The sequence below is a fragment of the Eptesicus fuscus genome, chromosome 9 (assembly GCF_027574615.1).
Source record: "Eptesicus fuscus isolate TK198812 chromosome 9, DD_ASM_mEF_20220401, whole genome shotgun sequence".
In the NCBI taxonomy this organism is placed as follows: Eukaryota; Metazoa; Chordata; class Mammalia; order Chiroptera; family Vespertilionidae; genus Eptesicus; species Eptesicus fuscus.
In genome coordinates this window covers 63,994,143-64,000,142 of record NC_072481.1, presented here as the reverse complement: position 1 = coordinate 64,000,142, position 6,000 = coordinate 63,994,143, and positions in this window count along the sequence as shown.

Here is a 6,000-nt window from a genome sequence, read left to right as displayed (position 1 = left end):
AGATCCACTCATACCCTTCCTTCACGTCTAGCTCCAATATTGTAATGTAGAGTTTGGGTTAGTGTGTGTGTGTGTGTGTGTGTGTGTGTGTGTGTGTGTGTGTACAAGCAGTTTCACTTATACCCAGAGAGAAAGTATAGGTCCAATCATTCATAGAATCTTCTTCCAGGTGGTGGCCAACTGCAATCTCCTGAGAAACCTAGAGCAAGAGTTATTGAAATAAATTGTAGTACCTAATGCTACAGCATGAATCAAGGCCGTTATAGATATTTATTACCTCCTTCCTTCATCTTCATCACTAATCTCCCTCCTTTAGTCAGCATTTTGGCTGATCTGTGTTGTTTGTTTGCCTGTTGCTGTAACTCAACCCTTCATTTCTGAGGGCTCTGAGCTCTTGTTGGGCTGTAGCTGCTACAGTTGCCTGTGGCAAGGGTCACCTGGTGTGACGGACCAGTTTAGGTGCCTCCTCAACTTTGCTTGGCCTTCCCTGCTGGCTAGGCCTTTGCCGCTTGCTCAATGGAGACAAATTATATTACCTTTTATATATAAATTTAAATATATATAAAGGACTCTTGCTGCTGCCACAGTTGCTTCGCCTTGTAACACCACGGGCTTGTCTCTGTTTCCCCGGGGAGGGGGCCTAGTTTGGCATGGCCTCCACTGGGCAGGCTGTGGTGGTAGCGCCACAATCTCTGGTGCCCAAGTCCAGCTTAAACAGATTCTCGGAGGCTTTCGCTCACATAAAACATTGCACCATGGCACCTGGAATCTGGCTTTCTTGGAGGCAGTTCAGATGGGCCAGGTGACAGGGAGGAAACTTGAGGAACAGGCAGGTAACACCCTGAGAGACAAACTTTTACCAAAGGTATGCTGGATCTCTCTTATGTTTCCTTCTAGTGAAAACCCCCAAATGGTAATCACTATTCTGACTTCTATTGCCACATAGATTAGTTTTATTTGTGTTTGTATTTCATATAAACAGAAATACACAGTATGTCTTCTTGTGTCTGGCTACTTTCACATAACATTTTCTGCATAAAGTTCAGCCATGTTATTTTAGGTAGCAGTAATATGTTATTTTTTCATTGTACCTCATTGTGAAAATATATCACAATTTACTTACCAATGCCTGTTCGTGATCATGTGTATTATTTCCTCTTTGGGCTATTATAAATAAAACTGCCATAGGTGCAAGCATTGATTTTAGTTGGGTATGTGCCAAGAGTGGAATTGCTGGGTTACAGGTTGTATCTATGCCTAACTTTAGTTGATCTGCCAAACTCTTTTCAAAGTGATTGTACCACTTGTTCCACATTTCTACCAGTACATGGTACTGCCAGTCTTTATTATTTTAGCTACTCTGGTACAAGTGCAATCATATTTTATTGTGGTTTTAATTTACATTTTCCTTTATAACCAACTAGAGGCCCGATGCATGAAATTCATGCAAGGGACTCAGCCCCCACCCACCACAGTGGCCATTGGCCTCTGCCTCAGCCCCTGCCATGGCAACTTTGTCCAGAAGGTTGTCCTGAAGGACGTCTGGTCTAATTAGCATATTACACTTTTATTATTATAGATGTTACATACCTTTCCATATACTTATTTTCATTTTGATATCCTCTATTCAAGTGACTATTCAAGTATTTTTGCCCAACTTTTAATCAGGTTGTCTTTATCTTATTGATTTATAGAAGTTCTTTATACATTCTTAGTATTGAGTCCTTTATTGGATATATGTATTGCAAATATCTTTTTCAAGTTTGTGGCTTGCCTTAATGGTACCTTTGAATGAGCAGAGATTCTTAATTTTAATGGAGTCCAATTTAATTTTTTCTTTTATGGATAATGTTTTATGTGGTCATGTTTAAGATAGCCTTCCCAAGTTCATAAAGATATATTTTTAAAAATATATTTTGTTGATTTTTCACAGAGAGGAAGGGAGAGGGATAGAGAGCTAGAAACATCCATCAGTTGCCTCTTGCACACCCCCCACTGGGGATGTGCCCGCAACCAAGGTACATGTCCTTGACTGGAATCGAACCTGGGACCCTGCAGTCCACAGGCCGATGCTCTATCCACTGAGCCAAACCAGTTAGTGCCATAAAGATATTATACAATATTCTCTACTAGATGCTTTATTGTTTTACCTTTCACTTTCAGGTCTGTGATCTACCTCAAATTATTTTTGTGTGTATTATGTAAATTCAGGATTTTTGTCTTGTTTTGTTTTCCTTTATGGACAGCAATAGGCCCAGATTGTTTATTGAAAGGACAACCCTTTCCTCCACTGAACTTCAGTTGTGCTTGTGTTGTGAACAATGTGACCACAGATGTTCAGGTCTTTCTGGACTCCCTATTCTGTTCCGAGAGGTGTGTTAAAATCTTCAATTATGATTGTGAATTTATTCATTTCTTTTTGTTGTTGTTCCATCAACTTTTGCTTTATATATTTTAAAGCTTTGTTTTTGGTGCATGCAAATTTTGGTTTGCATTACAAAATGTCTTTTTATCTCTAATAATATCACTTGTATCAAAATCTAGTTTTTAGGATACTAGCTGTGGCATACTGGTATTTTGAAGGTTGAAAATTTAAAACAAAACAAATACAACTCAGCTAATACAATGCCTGACACACAGAATTCATTCAGTAAACAAAACATCTTTACACTTCCTCTTCTCTCCCAATTATCCAAGTCTTAGCCTTGAAGGGAGAGATAGGAGAGAATCAATCAAGATGGAGAAAGCTGGGACTTTACATTAGTTAGCAACATATAAGGATGACCAAGGTATATTTTAAGGACATTGATGTTCAACCTCCAGTTGATTACTTGTTTCAGGCCTTGAGGAAACAGGTATTCATAATTACTGATGGAAGAAAAATTGGTATAGATGTTTTAGAGGGAAACACATCAATATTTAAGGATGAGTATCTTTTTTAACTATATTTTTATTAATTTCATTTATTAATTTATCATTTTGGGAGAGGAGAGATAGAAACATCAATGATGAGAGAGAATCATTGATCAGCTGCCTCCTGCATGCCCCCTACTAGGGATTGAGCCTGCAACCCGAGCATGTATCCTGACCAGGAATTGAACCATGACCTCCTGGTTCATAAGTCAATGATCAACCACTGAGCAACACCAGCCAGGCAAGGATGTGTATCTTTTAACATGGCAATTCTACTCTTAGAAATTTACCCTATAGGTAATACTCACATAGGTACACAAGATTACATATACAAGGGACAACACAGGAACATACAATTATATGTAAAAAGGTAATATAATTTGTCTCTCAAAGCCTACTTTATAATAAGAAACTGAATTACCAAATGTCCATTAATAAAATAATAAGTAAGCTTCTTCATTTCATATCTATTTTGTTTGTCACATCTTACTTAAACATCTGTACTTTTTATAATAGTATGTATTACTTTTGTAATGGAAATAAATGTATACATAAAAATAAAAGTATTGGACTAATGGCCATCATTTTGAAATCCTAACATATTAACATAAGAGTGGTGGTCCTATCTTCTCTACTTTTAATTTCTAATTTTTTTTCCCTCTTTTCCATTTACTCTCTTCTTTTCCTTTTATCTTCTTTGAGCTCTTGCTTCTTCTTTCCTATATTGGTGAATAATAAGGTCATGTCAATTTTAAGAAATGTTTCTTTTGGATGATTGTTCATTTATATTGCTTCTGTTCCCCATGTTCATTTATATTGCTTCTGTTCCCCAGTGTCAATGAGATAGAAAGCAATTGCCCACTGTACTAGATAGCTTTCTCCTTTTTGTGCAATTGAGTCAATTGTTTTGAGGCAATTGATCTCAGAAAGTAGTGTTTTGATAAGACGCATCAGCTTGTAGCTGAGAGGGAGTGGGAAATGAAATTGGCCACCATCTGGGTCACTCCCCATCCATCCCAGAAACCCTCTTGCTGATAAGAGCTAGGCATTTACACACAGGAGGGATTTATAGAGGGTGCCATTCCTTTTGACCTTTGGGGACAAGCTCTAATTACCTTCCTGGATATAATCATCTGTTTCTGTGTCCTTGACTGCTTCTCACTCTACCATCATCTGTATCCCTCACTTTCATGTTTTATTTTGTCTTTCTTTGTGCCTGATCTATGCCTTTTCTACTTCCTATGATACATACACAGTAAATCAGATTCTCAATTCTTCAGAGCCCACTACCCATCTGACTTCCTCTCTGCTTCTATTCCCGTTTCCCTGTATTTTACATCCACAGATCTATTATTATTATTATTATTATTATCATTATTATTATTACTATTATAACCCTCTCTTGAGGACATGCTTAGAGGGAAGGGAGAAAGAGAAACATGGATGTGAGAGAGAAACATTAATCAGCCATCCTCCACACACTCCCTAACCAGAGATCAAATCGGCAACCCAGGTATGTACCCTGACCAGGAATCGAACCACAACCCTTCGCTGCAGGGACTACACTCAATCAACTGAGCCACTCTGGTTGGGCCATAACACAGATCTTAACACATAATGCAGCATCAACCCAACTTTATATCCATTCCCTTTCTTTATTTTTTCATCAGTTGGAATTTCTACCAGTTCTTATGAATCCAATTCTTTAACATGGACCATCTTCATTTTATCTAAATATTTTCTTTCTCTTCTTTCTTGTATTCTCATCTTCATTTAAATCAGGCTCAGTATTGTGACTTTTGTTCCTTTCACTAAGGTCACTTTATTTTCATGAATCAAATATCCTTATAAATGACCCCTTTTTCTTCCTCTTTATAAAGCAAGATTTTTCAATCTTGGCACTATTGACATTTTTGTTCAAGTAATTCCCTGTTGGGACCTTACTGTGATTGTGAGATATTTATCATCATCCTTGGCCTCTCTACTCACTAGATAACCACTGTCGGTGTGTGGGCATTGCCAAATGTCCCCTCGGAAAATAAAGTCAACCATTGCTATAAAGCTGGCTAACAGATAAGGATACAATAAATTTGTTCATATTAAGTTTCTCTTGGAGTGAAATTTACATACAATAAAATGTACTTAGCAAGTATACACAGATAAATTAATTTTGAAAAATATATACATCCATGTAACCAACATCCCAATCAATAAATATAACATTTTCATTGATCCAGAAAGTTTTTGTGCCCCTTCTAGTCAACTTTCACACTTTTGCTCTGAGATAGCCACTAGTATGCTGTTTATATCTTTTGCCCGTTTTTATTGGCTTCTTTGTCTTTTTATTACTGATTTATAATAGTTTTATATACTCTGGTTATTTCTTCTTTGTCAGATATGTTTGTTGTGAATATTTTCTTCCACTCTGTAGCTTGCCTTTTTCATTTATATATGTTGCCCTTTAAAAAAAATACTTTTTTTATTGATTTTAGAGAGGGAGAGAGAGGGAGATGGAAACATCAATGATGAAAGAGAATCATTGATTGGCTGCCTCCTTGCATGACCCCTAATGGGGATCAAGCCCACATGTGTCCCTGGCTGGGAATCAAACTGTGACTTCCTGGTTCATAGGTCAACGCTCATCCACTGAGCCAGGCTGGCCAGGCATTAATGCTGCCCTTTGATGAGCACAAATATTTAGTTTTAATGAAGTTCAATTAATTTTTTCTTTTATGCTTTGTGTTTCTTCTGTTCTAAGAAGTCTTTCTACACTATAACTGTGAAGACATTATTTTATATTTTTTAGAAGTTTATATCAACTCATTTATTTCTATGATCTATCATAAATTCATATTTTATTAAGGTTGGAATAAAATTGTTTTCCAAATATATGTCTAGTTGTTCCAATATCATTTATTGAAAATAACTCTTTCACTCATTGGGTTGCCTTTCCCCACTGGCTTGCACATGCCTTTATAGAAAATTTATTGACCATAGGTGTGCAGGTCTGTTTCTGGACTTTATATTCTAAGATCTATTTTATGCACATAATCTAATTTGGTAAATGTTACATGAGGACTTAAAAAG